Source organism: Coregonus lavaretus, assembly GCF_964263955.1.
Source record: "Coregonus lavaretus genome assembly, chromosome: 30".
Lineage (NCBI taxonomy): Eukaryota > Metazoa > Chordata > Actinopteri > Salmoniformes > Salmonidae > Coregonus > Coregonus lavaretus.
This window is the reverse complement of record NC_140017.1, coordinates 39,409,362-39,426,561: the sequence shown is the minus strand read 5'-3', so window position 1 is coordinate 39,426,561 and position 17,200 is coordinate 39,409,362. Positions and strand designations below refer to the sequence as shown.

The following is a 17,200-nucleotide window of genomic DNA, read 5'->3' as shown; positions in this document are numbered from 1 at the left end:
ATCGACGACATCCTAGTGTATTCTTCTACACGAGCCGAGCATGTAGCCCAGGTGCGCCGAGTATTGAGACGACTGTTGGAGCATGACCTGTATGTCAAGGCAGAGAAATGCCTGTTCTTCCAGGAGTCCGTCTCCTTTTTGGGTTATCGGTTGTCTTCAGCTGGTGTGGAGATAGAGGTAGACCGGGTATCGGCCGTGCGTAATTGGCAAACTCCAACCACTGTAAAAGAGGTGCAGCAGTTCTTGGGTTTTGCTAATTACTACCGGAGGTTTATTCGGGGTTTTGGACAGGTTGCAGCTCCCATTACGTCCCTGCTAAAGGGGGGTCCGGTTCGCTTGCGGTGGTCGGCTGAGGCGGACAGGGCATTTATCAAGCTTAAGAACCTGTTCACCTCGGCTCCGGTGCTGGCGCATCCGGATCCCTCTTTACCATTCCAGGTTGAGGTAGACGCGTCCGAGACCGGTATTGGGGCAGTCCTCTCACAGCGGTCCGGCGCGCCACCTAAACTCCGCCCCTGTGCTTTCTACTCGAAGAAGCTCAGCTCGGCGGAGCGTAACTATGATGTCGGGGACAGGGAGTTGTTAGCCATAGTCCAAGCCCTAAAGGTGTGGAGGCATTGGCTTGAGGGGGCTCAACACCCTTTTCTCATTCTGACTGATCACCGTAACCTGGAATACATCCGGGCAGCTAGGAGATTGAACCCTCGTCAGGCTAGGTGGAATATGTTCCTAACCAGGTTTGTCTTTAAAATCACATACATCCCAGGGTCCCAGAATGTTAAGGCAGACGCACTGTCCCGGCGGTATGACACGGAGGAGAGGTCCAACGAGCCTACTTCCATATTGCCGGAATCTTGTTTGGTGGCTCCGGTAGTATGGGAGGTCGATACGGAAATCGAGCGGGCACTGCGTACCGACCCTACTCCCCCCGAGTGTCCTGTGGGGCGGACGTACGTTCCGCTCGAGGTCCGCGATCGTCTTATTTATTGGGCTCATACATCACCCTCCTCTGGACATCCAGGTATTGGCCGGACCGTGCACTGTCTTAGCATGAAATACTGGTGGCCAACGTTAGCTAGGGATGTGAGGGTTTATGTCTCCTCCTGCTCTGTGTGTGCCCAGTATAAGGCGCCTAGACATTTGCCCAGGGGTAAGCTACATCCCCTGCCCGTTCCACAACGACCATGGTCCCACCTCTCGGTAGATTTCGTAACTGACCTACCTCCCTCCCAGGGGAGTACCACCATATTGGTCGTTGTGGATCGGTTTTCTAAAGCCTGTCGTCTCCTTCCCATGCCGGGTCTCCCTACTGCCCTACAAACCGCTGAGGCTCTCTTTACCCATGTGTTCCGGCACTATGGGGTCCCCGAGGATATTGTGTCTGACCGAGGTCCCCAGTTCACCTCCAGAGTCTGGGGGGCTTTCATGGAACGCCTGGGGGTCTCGGTTAGCCTTACCTCGGGGTACCACCCAGAGAGCAATGGGCAGGTTGAACGTGTGAACCAGGATGTGGGTAGGTTTTTGAGGTCCTACTGCCGGGACCGGCCGGAGGAGTGGTCGAGGTATATCCCCTGGGCAGAGATGGCCCAGAACTCTCTCCGCCACTCCTCCACCGGATTAACACCTTTCCAGTGTATTTTAGGGTATCAGCCGGTCCTGGCACCGTGGCACGAGAGCCAGACCGAGGCCCCTGCGGTGGACGAGTGGATTCGGCGCTCGGAGGAGACGTGGGACGCTGCCCATGTCCATCTGCAGCGTGCCATCCGTCACCAAAAGGCGAGCGCCGACCGTCACCGCAGTGAGGCACCGGTGTACGCACCGGGAGATCGAGTCTGGCTCTCGACTCGAAACCTGCCCCTCCGCCTGCCCTGCCGGAAGCTGGGTCGGCGGTTTGTGGGGCCCTTCAAAGTCCTGAGAAGATTGAACGAGGTGTGTTACAGATTACAACTGCCTATAGAGTATAAAAATATTAACCCCTCGTTCCATGTGTCTCTTCTCAGGCCGGTGGTAGCTGGCCCACTCCAAGAGGAGGAGATAGGAGAGACCCCTCCGCCCCCTTTGGACATCGAGGGGGTCCCGGCGTACAGAGTCCGGACCATCTTGGACTCGAGACGCCGGAGGAGTGGTCTCCAGTATCTCGTGGAGTGGGAGGGGTACGGTCCGGAGGAACGGTGCTGGGTGCCCAGGAGGGACATACTAGATCCATCCCTCCTGACGGAGTTTCACCATGGGCATCCCACGCGCCCGGGTCCGTGTCCTCCTGGCCGTCCCCGAGGCCGGGGTCGGCGCGCGGCTGGAGCCGCGCGTCAAGGGGGGGGTACTGTCACGGTTTCGGCCGAGGCTGCTCCTCCTGCTGGTTCGGGCAGGCTTCGGCGTTCGCCGTCCCCGGAGTACTAGCTGCCACCGCTCTATGTTTCTGTGTTCCATTGCTTTTGTCTGTCTGTCACACCTGTGTTTGTTTTAGAGTTGATTACTTGTCTTATAAGTTCCATGCATTATTCTAGGGTAGTTGTGTGTGGTTGTCCGTTGCTCCGTGGTTTTGATACGTGTTTGTGTTTCCGTGTCATTTTTCCCTTTTGGAGTGTTTTACGCGTGTGCGTATTGTTCCTCACCTCTCCGTGTTTTCGAGGTCGGGGCTTGTACTCTTGTTTTGGGACATTATTAAAGTCTTGTTGGACTACCTCTGCTTCCTGCGCTTGACTCCTCCACCACATCCACGACAGATATGACAGACATTTACATTAGTTTTCAGACCCTTTACTCAGCACATTGTTGAAGCACCTTTGGCAGCAATTACAGCCTCGAGACTTATTGGGTATGATGCTACAAGCTTGGCACACCTGTACTTGTGGAGTTTCTCCCATTATTTTGTACAAATCCTCTCAAGCTCTGTCAGGTTGGATGGGGAGCGTCGCTGTACAGCTATTTTCAGGTCTCTCCAGAGATGTTCGATTGGTTCAAGTCCGGGCTCTGGCTGGGCCACTCAAGGACATTCAGAGACTTGCGCCGAAGCCACTGCTGCATTGTCTTGGCTGTGTGCTTAGGGTTGTTGTCCTCTTGGAAGGTGAACCTTCACCCCAGTCGGAAGTCCTGAGCGCTCTGGAGCAGGTTTTCATCAAGGATCTGTCTTTACTTTGCTCCGTTCATCTTTCCCTCGATCGACTAGTCTCCCTGTCCCTGCCGCTGAAAAACATCCCCACAGCATGATGCTGCCACCACCATGCTTCACCATAGGGATGGTGCCAGGTTTCCTCCAGACGTGACGCTTGACATTTAGGTCAAAGAGTTCAATCTTGGTTCCATCAGACCAGATAATCTTGTTTCTCATGGTCTGAGAGTCCTTTAGGTGCCTTTTGGCAAACTCCAAGCAGCCTGTGATGTGCCTTTTACTGAGGAGTGGCTTCCGTCTGGCCACTCCACGATAAAGGCCTGATTGGTGGAGTGCTGCAGAGATGGTTGTCCTTCTTGAAGATTCTCCCATCTCCACAGAGGAACTCTGGAGCTCTGTCAGAGTGACCATCGGGTTCTTGGTCACCTCGCTGACCAAGGCCCTTCTCCCCCGATTGCTCAGTTTGGCCGGGCGGCCAACTCTAGGAAGAGTCTTGGTGGTTCCAAACTTTTTTATATTTAAGGATGATGGAGGCCACTGTGTTCTTGGGGTCCATCAATTCTGCAGACATTTTTTGGTACCCTTCCCCAGATCTGTGCCTCGACACAATCCTGTCTCGGAGCTCTACGGACAAGTCCTTCATCCTCATGGCTTGGTTTTTGCTGTGACATGCACTGCCAACTGTGGGACCTTATATAGACAGGTGTGTGCCTTTCCAAATCATGTCCAATCAATTTAATATACCACAGGTGGACTCCAATCAACTTGTGGAAACATATCAAGGATGATCAATGGAAACATGATAAACCTGAGCTCAATTTCAAGTCTCATAGCAAATGGTCTGAATTCTTATGTGAATAAGTATTCAGACCCTTTAGTTGGCTATTCAGACCCAATAGATGGCTAGCCACTTCAAATAATGACCAGAGCATAGCTGACAAATAGCTTACAGTTGTTAGTGTGACGAAATAAAAGCAGGGTATTCTGCCGGAGAACTTCTATACCAGGGTTCTTCAATTCTGGTCCTGGAGGGCCGAAACCCTTCTGTTTTTTATTTCTACCTGGTAGTTAATTGCACTCACCTGGTGTCCCAGGTCTGAATTAGCCCCTGATTAGAAGGAGAGGATGAAAAACAGAGGTGTTTCGGCCCTCCAGGACCGGAATTGAAGAACCCTGTTCTACACTGTCTCGTTGCTGTCACAGGCAGGTAACCATGACAACTGACGCTGAGACAGGGTCAAATTTAAAGTTTTTTCATGTGTCTTTGAAAAGGAAACCGACGGTCACATAGTAATTGTCGACAGACATTTCACTAGACCAAGTACAGCGGCTTGCGAAAGTATTCACCCCCCCCCCCTTGGCATTTTTCCTGTTTTGTTGCCTTACAACCTGGAATTAAAATTGTTTTTTGGGGGGGTTTGTATCATTTCATTTACATAACATGCCTACCACTTTGAAGATGCAAAATATTTGTTATTGTGGGTCTCTTTGTTGCCTGTCTGATTAATGCCCTCCTTGCCTGGACTGTGAGTTTTGGTGGGCGGCCCTCTCTTGGCAGGTTTGTTGTGGTGCCATATTCTTTCAATTTTTTAATAATGGATTTAATGGTGCTCCATGGGATGTTCAACGTTTCTGATATTCTTTATAACCCAACCCTGATCTGTATTTATTCACAACTTTGTCCCTGACCTGTTTGGAGAGCTCCTTGGTCTTCATGGTGCCTATTGCTTAGTGGTGTTGCAGATTCTGGGGCCCTTCAGAACAGGTGTATATATATACTGAGATTGTGTGACAGATCATGTGACACACAAGTGGACTTTATTTAACTAATTATGTGACTTCTGAAGGTAATTGGTTGCACAAGATCTGATTTAGGGGCTTCATAGCAAAGGGGGTGAATACATATCCACGCACCACTTTTCCGGTATTTATTTTTTAGAATTTTTTGAAACAAGTTATTTTTTTAATTTTACTTCACCAATTTGGACTATTTTGTGTATGTCCATTACATGAAATCAAAATAAAAATCCATTTAAATTACAGGTTGTAATGCAACAAAATAGGAAAAACGCCAAGGGGGATGAATACTTTTGCAAGGCACTTTATAAGGTGTGACTTTCAACACTTTTCACTGTAAACACTGTGACTTTTGACACAAATCAGATATCCACTTGGCACACACTGGTTGAATCAACGTTGTTTCCATGTCATTTCAATGAAATTACGTTGAACCAATGTGGAGTAGACATTGAATTGACGTCTGTGCTCAGTGGGTACTTTGACCACTTTCCCAACAATTTAGAACAACATTTTGACAGTATAAAATCTTAGTCTACTTCTCTACTATTTAAATCTGAAACCTCTATATATCTACCACCAATCAAATGATACAATTTGAAACCTCTATATATCTACCACCAATCAAATGATATAATCTGAAACCTCTATATATCTACCACCAATCAAATGATACAATTTGAAACCTCTATATATCTACCACCAATCAAATGATACAATCTGAAACCTCTATATATCTACTACCAATCAAATGATATAATCTGAAACCTCTATATATCTAATACCAATCAAATGATATCATCTGAAACCTCTATATATATACTACCAATCAAATGATACAATCTGAAACCTCTGTATATCTACGACCAATCAACTGTTTTAGTAGCAACATCAACTACTTTTTCCTCTCAACTTTTAAAAACAACTGAATTTAGCATGTGAAATCATACAGAAATAACTACCAGTCAAGATGCGCAGCTGTTTTAGTAACCACGTCAACTACTTTCATTAAAGAGATAGTTCACCCAAATTACAAAATGACACATTGGTTTATGGACAAGGTAGGACAGCAATGCATGGTTTGGTTTTAGGTTCCCTGGCACCGTTTCCACATGCTAAGGTTTTAGCATTATATTATTTTACATGTTGGTCATTTAGCAGACGCTCTTATACAGAGCGACTTACAGTTAGTGGGTGCATACATTTTCATACTGGCCCCCACCGTGGGAAACGAACCCACAACCCTGGCGTTTGCAAGCGCCACGCTCTACCAACTGAGCTACAGGGGACTAAGCACCTTCTAAGCATGAGAACCACTAATTAATGTGACTTGCTTCAGCTAGAACACCTTAGATATTTTATAAACTGAAGTCGAATATAAACGCATCATGTAAAGTGTTGGCCCCATGATACATGAGCTGAAATAAAAAGATCCCCGAAATGTTCCATACGCACAAAAAGCTCATTTCGCTCACATTTTGTGCGCAAAAGTTTCTACTTTGCCAAGGTAATCCATCCACTTGACAGGTGTGGCATATCAAGACGCTGATTAAACAGCATGATTATTACACAGGTGCACCTTGTGCTGGGGACAATAAAAGGCCACACTAAAATGCGCAGTTTTGTTAGACAACGCAATGACATAGATGTCTCAAGTTTTGAGGTGGTGTGCAATTGGCATGCTGACTGCATGAATGTCAACCAGAGCTGTTGCCAGAGAATTTAATGTTCATTTCTCTACCATAAGCCGCCTCCAACATCGTATTAGAGAATTTGGTAGTACGTCCAACCGACCTCACAACCGCAGACCACGAGTAACCACGCCAGTCAAGGACCTCCACATCTGGCTTCCTCAGACAGTTCGGCGTCATTACAGCCACCCGAAAGTTTGGCGTCGTTACTGACTTCAGTGGGCAAATGCTCACCTTCGATGGCCACTGGCATGCTGGAGAAGTGTGCTCTTCACTGATTAATCCTGGTTTCAACAGTACCTGGCAGATGGCAGACAGCGTGTATGGCGTGATGTGGGTGAGTGGTTTGCTGATGTCAACGTTGTGAACAGAGTGCCCCATGGTGGCGGTGGGGTTATGGTATGGGCAGGCATAAGCTAAGGACAACGAACACAATTGCATTTTATCGATGGCAATTTGAATGCACAGAGATACCGTGACGAGATCCTGAGACCCATTGTCATGCCATTCATCTGCCGCCATCACCTCATGTTTCAGCATGATAATGCACGGCCCCATGTTGCAAGGGTCTGTACACAATTCCTGGAAGCTGAAAATGTCCCAGTTCTTCTATGGCCTGCATACTCACCCATTGAGCATGTTTGGGATGCAACTTCGCACAGCCATTGAAGAGGAGTTGGATAATTTTCCACAGGCCACAATCAGCAGCCTGATCAACTCTATGCGAAGGAGATGTGTCGCGCTGCACACCAGATACTGACAGGTTTTCTGATCCATGCCCCTACCTTTTTTTTAAAGGTTTCTGTGACCAACAGATGCATATCTGTATTCCTGGTCATGTCAAATCCATAGATTAGGGACAAATTAATTAATTTCAATTGACTGATTTCCTTATATAAACTTTAACTCTTTGAAATGGTTGCATGTTGCGTTTATATTTTTGTTCATTGTACAGTGAGGGAAAAAAGTATTTGATCCCCTGTTGATTTAATCAGTCTATAATTTTAATGGTACGTTTATTTGAACAGGGAGAGACAGAATAACAACAAAAAAATCCAGAAAAATGCACGGCCAAGGCAACAAAGGAGTAGCTCAAGAAGAAGCACATTACGGTCCTGGAGTGGCCTAGCCAGTCTCCAGACCTTAATCCCATAGAAAATCTGTGGAGGGAGCTGAAGGTTCGAGTTGCCAAACGTCAGCCTCGAAACCTTAATGACTTGGAGAAGATCTGCCAAAAGGAGTGGAACAAAATCCCTCCTGAGATGTGTGCAAACCTGGTGGCCAACTACAAGAAACGTCTGACCTCTGTGATTGCCAACAAGGGTTTTGCCACCAAGTACTAAGTCATGTTTTGCAGAGTGGTCAAATACTTATTTCCCTAATTAAAATGCAAATCAATGTATAACATTTTTGACATGCGTTTTTCTGGATTCTTCTGTCTCTCACTGTTCAAATAAACCTACCATTAAAATTATAGACTGATCATTTCTTTGTCAGTGGGCAAACATGCAAAATCAGCAGAGGATCAAATACTTTTTTCCCTCACTATATTAGTGTGTCTTGCTTCAGACCACTAGACATTGCACTTACTTCTGATTTATAGTTAGTGTGCTGGACATTTTCAACATCTCCTTGTCCCAGTCTTCATTCCCAACATGTTCAACCTCTCCTTGTCCCAGTCTGTAATCCCAACATTTTCAACCTCTCCTTACCCAGCCTGTAATCCCAACATTTTCAACCTCTCCTTTACCCAATCTGTAATCCTAACAAGCTGACCACCATTGTTCCTGTTCCCAAGAACTCTAAGGTAACCTGTCAAAAAAACTAAGGTAACCTGTCAAAAAAACATCTGTAATCATGAAGTGCTTTGAAAGGCTGGTCATGGCACATATCAACACCATCATCCCAGACATTCTGGACACTCTCCAATTTGTTTACCTTCCCAACAGATCCACAGATGACACAATCTCAATTGCACTTCACACTGCTCTCCCCCACCTGGACAAGGGGAATACCTATGTGAGAATGCTGTTCATTGACTACAGCTCAACGTTCAACACCATAGTCCCCTACAAGCTCATCAACAAGTTCTGGACCCTAATACTGAACATCTACCTCTGCAACTGGATCCTGGACTTCCTGACGTGCCGCCCCCCAGGTGGTGAGGATAGGCAACAACACCTCTGCCACGCTGGACCTCAACACAGGGATCTTTCAGGGGTGCGTGCTTAGTCCCTTCCTATACTCCCTGTTCACCTACGACTGCGTGGCCACACACGAAGGTGGTAGGCCTGATCACCGACAGCGTTGAGACAGCTTACAGGGAGGAGGTCAGAGACCTGGCAGTGTGATGCCGGGACAACAACTTCTTCCTTAATGTCAGTAAGACCAAGGAGCTGATGGTGGACTACAGGAAACAGGTGGGTGAGCACGCCCCCATCCACATCGACGAGGCTGCAGTGGAGCGGGTCGAGAGCTTCAAGTTCTTAGGGATCCACATCACTAAGGACTTAACATGGTCTATACACACCCACACAGTCGTAAAGAGGGTACCACAGTGCCTCTTCCCCCTCAGGAGCATCAAGAGAGATTTGGCATGGGCCCTCAGATCATTCAAGAGGTTCTACAGCTGCACCATCGAGAGCATCTTGACTGGCTGCATCACCGCCTGGTACGGCAACTGCACTACCCTCGACTGGAAGGTTCTCCAGCGGGTGGTGAGGACGGCCCAGTACATCACTGGGGCCGAGCTCCCTGCCACAAATGATCTCTGTATCAGGTGGTGTCAGAGGAAGGCCTGGAAAATTGCCAACGACTCCAGCCACCCAAGCCACGTATTGTTCTCTCTGCTATCATCTGGCAAGCGGTACCAGAGAATTGAGTCTCGGACCAACAGGCTCCAAGACAGCTTCCATCCCCAAGACATTAGACTGTTAAATATAAATAATCAAATGGCTACCCGGGATATCTGCACTGACTCTGTTTTGCACTGACTCTATGCACACTCACAGCAATCTATCCACACACTCACACACAAACACACACACACACACATTACGCACACACTCATACACACAAATACTGACACCACACACACACACACACACACACACACACACACACACACACACACACACACACACACACACACACACACACACACACACACACACACACAAACACACACTTTCATACATGTACACATCATCATATACACTGCTGCTACTTTATTATTATTATGATTATTATCATTATTATTATCATTATCATTATTATTATATTCATTATTATTATCATTAATATCATTATAATCATTATCATCATCATTATTATCATTATTATCATTATTAACATTGTTATTATTATTATTTTATTATTATCATTATCATTATCATTATCATTATCATTATCATTATCATTATCATTATCATTATCATTATCATTGTTAGTATCTATCCTGCTGCCTAGTCACTTTACCCCGGCCTACATGTACATACCTTCCTCAACTACCTTGTACCCCTACATATTGATATGGTATTGGTACACTCTGTATATAGCTTAAATCTTGTGTGTTTCATTTCTCTTGTGTTTTTACTCTCTTAATTTAACTCTACATCATTGGGAAAGAGCTTGTAAGCTGATGTAGACTGTTGTTACAAATACCTTTGGCCAGCTGAATCAAGTAACACAACTTTTCTTCATGGAAAATGTATTTTACTAGCGTTGTGATAATGCAAGGAAGACTTGAGATCCAGAGATATTAGACCATTGACTTGTTTATTACAACCACTGCTGCGCGAGGGCGATGCGCACAAGTTGGTGGCAGAACAAGGGGGAGTTCTTATAGAACGCCAGCAAAAAATAGTCTGTATTTACATGTTCCTTATGAGTGCATTTCACATTGCTTTTGGATTATAATTGGATTCTAAGGCTTGTATGAATGTCCTGCTTAATATAATGTTTGTGTCATCATCACAAATCAACTGCATTATACTTTAAAAACATTTCAACTTCAACCAGTAAAATGGCTCTTTGGCTACGTTTTGCTACAGCCTATTTCAACGGGCGTTAGCATTCTAGCTAACAACTGCTGCATCCCAAATAGTAATTTTGCAAAGATCACAACCAAATATAATCTTAGTGACTGTTCTAGCAAGAATCAAAACATAATTGTAAGTGTATGAGAACCCCCCAAAAAGTTATTTTGTTTAGAAGTAATACAAACGTAAATGTAGGCTGTGTTGAATGGGCGCAGATGGCGATGGCTTTCTTACTGCAGCATCTGTGTGTGTGACGTCAGTGTGTCGTGTACTGGAAAAGGGTCTATTGAGACCTTGTTTTGTATTGATAGTGGTATGAATGCCACAGCCCCATTGGTGTATTGAGACATTTAGGTGGTGGCCCACAGGCCTATGCGGTGAGGTTTAACCCTCCCGTTGTCCTAGGGTCAAAATGACCCGCCACTGTGTTGAACCAACTTTATTTAATTTTTATAGTTTTTTGGATCATTTGTGAGAAGGAGGCAGTGATACTTTCTTTAAATTCTCACTGCCTCCTTCTCACAAATGATCCCAAAAATATAAAAATTAAATAAAGTTGGTTCAACACAGTGGCGGGTCATTTTGACCCTAGGACAACGGGAGGGTTTTAAGAAGTCAATGTGGTTTTTTGATGAGACAGTAGATCAAGCTTGTCCAGAGCAGGCCTGTGAGACAGCAGCAGTCACTGAGGGGGGCTTGTGGAAGCACACCAGGCTGTCAGTGGCCGCTGGGGCTGAGTAGTGATGATGAACAGAGTTAACACATAGGCGATGTCAGAAATGTGATTTTCTTTCTGCTTCATTATTGTCCTTGACATTCATGATGTGCTGACCATACCCCCTGTAGATATGGCTGCTTGGCATAATGTGTCGTTTATTAGTGCACAGGGAGTGGTTGGATCCTGTTGGGATTGTGTGTTCAGGAAGGGGGGATTTATTTAACATCCACATACCCATGATTCATCTCGTCCACCAGCCGACTCTCTCTTTTGAACCGTCTGGTTTCACAGCGCCACAGAAAGAGACTTGAATGGAGCCCACGGCAGAGGGCGGGAAAAGCTCCCTCTGGATTTTCATTGGCTGATCTGTCAGTCCATCACCATGTAGCATAACCTGTCACCATCTAGCATCACCCGTGGAACCTCCCCTCTACATTGTGGGTTTCAAAAGCGCGAGCAGTGAAAACGATTTAGGCTAAACAAGGAAGTGAGTTCGGGAAATCCATATCTAGTTTTCACATGTAAACTTTATATACCCAAACTCAGAATCAATTGGGCTTCCCCAAAAATAATATGATCGCTGTGATAGAACATTTATTTTTGAATACAGCTGTAGCAAGCTCTGTCTCTCCCTCCTCGATTTGAACCCTTCCCCTTTCAAGTCCCACTTTGTTGCAGTGTTTCCAGACTATATGTGCGGCAGCAATTGAGCCTGAGGACGGAGTTAACCCATGACTGACTTTGAAATTATGTTTCTGTGTCTGTATCTATTTATAGAATGACTTTGAATAGGCCAATGGTTAGTATTCATCGTAAAGGGCTTTGGATGACACTTTTCCCAACATCTGTTTCTTTAATATCGTATATTACATTGGATATCTTCCCCATCATCTGTTTCTTTATTATAATTTTACATTTTTACATTTTAGTAATTTAGCAGACGCTCTTATCCAGAGCGACTTACAGTTAGTGAGTGCATACATTTTCATACTGGCCCCCCGTGGGAAACGAACCCACAACCCTGGCGTTGCAAGCGCCATGCTCTACCAACTGAGCTATAGTATAACATTTGATATCTTCCCCATCATCTGTTTCTTTAATAACGTATGTCATTGGATATCTTCCCCATCATGTGTTTCTTTAATAACGTATATCATTGGATCTCTTCCCCATCATCTGTTTCTTTATTATCGTATATCATTGGATCTCTTCCCCATCATCTGTTTCTTTAATATCGTATATCATTGGATCTCTTCCCCATCATCTGTTTCTTTAATATCGTATATCATTGGATCTCTTCCCCATCATGTGTTTTTTTAATATCGTATATCATTGGATCTCTTCCCAATCATGTGTTTCTTTAATAACGTATATCATTGGATCTCTTCCCCATCATGTGTTTTTTTAATATCGTATATCATTGGATCTCTTCCCCATCGTGTGTTTTTTTAATATCGTATATCATTGGATCTCTTCCCCATCATGTGTTTCTTTAATAACGTATGTCATTGGATCTCTTCCCCATCATGTGTTTTTTTAATATCGTATATCATTGGATCTCTTCCCATCATGTGTTTCTTTAATATCGTATATCATTGGATCTCTTCCCCATCATGTGTTTCTTGGTGTTTTGTTCTGGCCTCAGTAATATAATGAAACATTTAGGAGCAAATATGCAGAAAAGTAAACCATAACTAGAGGTCAGAATAGCAAAGATCTCCACAGCTACAGTGAACTTCCCAGGAGAGCTGACATAAACTGGGATAAAGGTGATCCAGCCTGCACAGAATATGAGCATGCTGAAGGTGATGCATTTGGCCTCATTGAAGTTATCAGGCAGCTTTCGAGCCAGAAAAGCCAGCACAAAGCACAAGAGAGCTAGGAGTCCTATATACCCCAACACAGCCCAGAAACCAATGGCTGAACCCACATCACACTCTAGAATGATCTTTTCCTTATAGGTCTTCATATTCTTGTAGGGGAAAGGAGGGGAGACTGTTAACCAGAGAACACAGATCAGGACCTGTATGAGAGTGAAAGCCAGAACACTGAGTCTCTGCTGTGGAGGCCCAAACCATTTCATGACATTACTGTCTGGAATTGTAGCCCTGAAGGCCATCAACACCACTATTGTTTTCCCCAGAACACAAGAGATGCAGAGGACGAAGGTGATCCCAAACGCTGTGTGGCGCAGCATACAGGACCACTCAGAGGGCCGGCCAATGAAAGTAAGAGAACACAGAAAACACAGAGTCAAGGAGAAGAGCAGCAGGAAGCTCAGCTCAGAGTTGTTGTCCCTGACGAAAACAACACAACAGCTACCAGAATAGTAACACAGCACCCCAGTAAGGACACAAATACCAGAACTATGCCCATGACTTCTTCATGGGAGAGGAATTCAACACACAGCGGTCCCTGTTCTCATTTGACCAATACTCCAAGTCACGAACGATAGCAGCCGTTAGAATCTTCAAGGAGATTTCAGAACATCATCATTCATTCCGTGAATCAGGCCACTGTGTCATGTGTTCTTTGATATCTATTGGTCTCATTGTGCAGTGATAGAGCTTGAAAGGTATTGTGGGTCGGCCTAAATGCATCATGTAGTACCTGTGATGTTACTAATCTGTGCTGTGTGTTTGTGCATCACCTGTAGCGTTGCTGATATCTCCCTCTGCACATGGGATACAGTCATAACAGCAGACAGGCTTTCCTTTCTGTGCAGCCTTACGAGTGCCTGGGGGACAGCTCTCACTGCACACTGACACAGGCGCCTGCAGAGAAATACAACACGTGTGAATATTGGTGTATTTTATATAAATAATTGTGCTAACAATTGGTACATTTTCACAACCATTTTTTATGTCACTACTTGGTGAAGTGATATGAAAAATACAATTCATATTTTTTCATCATAGTGAATGAGGGGTATTTGTGAGGTAGGGTATGTGATTGTGTAAAACAGGTACATTATAGAATGCATGTTTTACATTTGCAGTGTTTTTAGGTTTGCATGTGTTATGCTTTTGCAACATAGTCAATATGGCCCCCTGCCAAGACCAGTTTTCCCTGGTTGATGGTAAAGCGCTGTTCAGGGGGCATCGAGGCGTCATACAACCCCACTGCATGGAACTGCAGGGTACCATCCTCCTCCTGCTGCCAGTTCACCAGGTCGTAGCACGCCACCGCATCCCCATTAGCATCAAACCAAATCTTCTCTCCAGCCTTCACTCTAAACCTTACATCCTTCAGGTACTATAGCACCTGCTTAACAACATGGAGAGGGAGAGAGAGAGAGAGAGAGAGAGAGAGAGAGAGAGAGAGAGAGAGAGAGAGAGAGAGAGAGAGAGTGAGTGGGGTGATTCATAGGATATGCTTTGTGTCAGTAGGTTGTGTAGATAATGTGCGATGGCGTATACACTTGGATGTTCTCAGTTCTGACACATCAGTGTATTGGTTCTTCAGCTCTGCTAAGCTCTCTGTTCCTGTGCACAGCGTGCTGCTGCCCTCTTCGCCACCACCCTCGAAGGAGCACTGGAACACAGTCCCCCAGAACTCCCTGAGCAGGGTGTTGTCTGGTGCCTGGGAGGGGTGCACCCTGTCTAGGAACCCCTCCAGATGGCAAAGCCCACCACCCCCCCCCCCCTCAGGAAGCTGTAGGCCTCGTTCTCCGACCAGCAGTCTGGCTGTGATCCAGGACTCGCTGCCCACCCACTGCAGCCCTGGGTCTCCCTCCAGGGCCAGCTCATTCAGCAGGGAGATGATGTCCCCCAAGCGCAGGAACAGTACCACCACCCTTGGCTGTGGCCCTCCACATCACCCTGACCGCCTCCAGGGGCCTCTCTTCGGGGTCTGTGTGGGACATGGCCTCCTTCCACTCTGTCTCCATGTAGGTGGCCATGCCGTTGTTTCCATAATCATTGTTGCTTTTCAGCACTCCCACCCAGGTCCAGACAAAGTGTTCGACCAGCATTGCCAGGGATCTACTCTGGGGATCTTTTTTCTATTACTCAGACAAGCACAGGTGGCAAAAAAGGCTCGTCTGTGTGGAAGGAAAGGGAAGATTTGAATTGAGGTTTCATACATAGCTGACATTGAGTATACTACCTCTAAAGAGCCAAAACCTGAAGGTGTCTCACCACGGGGATGCTGAATGGTCCGACCAGGGATGATATTCCGATGGTGGGTGTGGAGCCTGACTCCCTTACGATGCCCAACACGGCTGGAGGTCTGGAGCAGGAGGAGGGGTCACCCAGGATGTGCTCAGGCCCAGGGCTGTTAATCAGGGCCAGGGCTGAGCGGATGGCCAGAGTGGCAGAGCAACAGGAGTCAAAGACCTGGTAACCCAGAGACAGCCCTGACAGCAGATCACTGCTGTTGTTGATCTCCTCCAGGGAAAACATCAGGGTCTGGGCAAACTGGAACGTGGGTTGAAACTGGACAGAGAGTTGAAGCCAGGAATCAGATATGCCAGCATTTGAACTAAAACTGATGATTTGAGTATTGTGTTTAGTGTAATAGAATAATCAATTTGTATATTTTTTGGTTGAAAGATAAACACACAGATCATCTACAATAGTGTTATTCAGCCGTGTGCCTAATTCCACTGCTAAGAGACAAAAACATATATCTTGAGAAATATTCCACAACAGTGGAAAGTACCTACAGACAGTTGTTTTCAACACATACCTGATACAGGGGGTTTTCTCTGGTCTGGAGGGGAAGGAATGGGCCTTGAAGAAGGCATTCCTATGTAGGGAGAACACTGCCCCAATGTTGATGTCCCTCTCGGCAGAGCGGGTTGGCCCAGCAGAGAGCAGGCTGGGGCTGGGGCTGGATATACCGCTCACCCCCACCACCAGCAGCAGCAGAACCACCTCTGTTCTCAGTGCCACGCCAGCCTTCAGCAGGGCAGCTGTGTCTGACAGGGCAGACTGAGTGGTTTCTCTCTTTATAGAGGTGAGAGTGCCCCTTAAGACACTGGGACTGCCCATACAATCCCTTTCAATGAGTGGGACGTGGTTCCAGTGTTTATTCTGTATGTCCCATGGGTGCAGGATGAGAGAGGGAGGTGGGATACTGACAGAGACTGGGTTATGCTGCTAATATGAGCAAGCAGTGGATAGATACGTTTAGGCTTCTGGCATCTCGAAATAAAAATGATATATTTCAAATATCTGTAATGCTTTCCCATATGTATTTATTTTGTTGACAATTTTAACACATACAGTACATAAAACAATATATTTGTAATTATTTCAATTTCCATCCCCGGGACCAATCAGGAACTAGACAAAACATCCAGGGGACCAAGGTCCTGACATGGTCGTCATGGGAACAAGACAAAGGTCCCCCAGAGAACGTTCCCTTGGGACCATCACGCAATGTTCTTATAACGTTCTCAGAATGTCAGTGGGATAACATTGCGCCAAAACCCTTAAGGGACCTAATGGGAACATCACCAAATGTTCTCAGGACTTCCCCTGTTGGCTGGGGTGCTATTTGTAGGGTTAGTTTTAAATGAATGTTGTGATTTGTCAGCCATTCCTGAACCTGTGACCAGAAACAAGCTACATGGGGCAATACCAGAATAAATGTTCTAACGATTCTGTGTCTTTGCAGCAAAAACTGCAGAGCTGAGATGGTTGTGTGCCTCATATACTGTATACAATATTCTGTTGGTGGCCAGAATTTTGTATAATATTTCAAGTTTTCAATCGAGCTTTGTTTTTTGTGTCATGGAATTGGAACACTGAAAATCTCTTCCCAGCTATTTTGCAACTTGAATTGCGGAACTGTCAACATTTTAATCCTCAAATGAAACTGGTATATTTTTTTCAGCCAG

At 45.7% G+C, this 17,200-nt stretch overlaps 1 pseudogene across 1 annotated transcript; it reads right to left on the bottom strand.

Annotated features, from left to right (window-relative positions):
• Positions 1-12,934: 12,934 nt before the first annotated feature.
• On the bottom strand, positions 12,935-16,349 carry LOC311106258 (extracellular calcium-sensing receptor-like; annotated as a pseudogene). Its single transcript has 7 exons — positions 16,026-16,349; positions 15,495-15,791; positions 15,182-15,358; positions 14,798-15,099; positions 14,392-14,587; positions 14,006-14,129; positions 12,935-13,823 (listed from the first exon to the last, which is right to left on the bottom strand). The product of its transcript is annotated as an extracellular calcium-sensing receptor-like (transcript).
• Between the last annotated feature and the right edge of the window lie 851 nt (positions 16,350-17,200).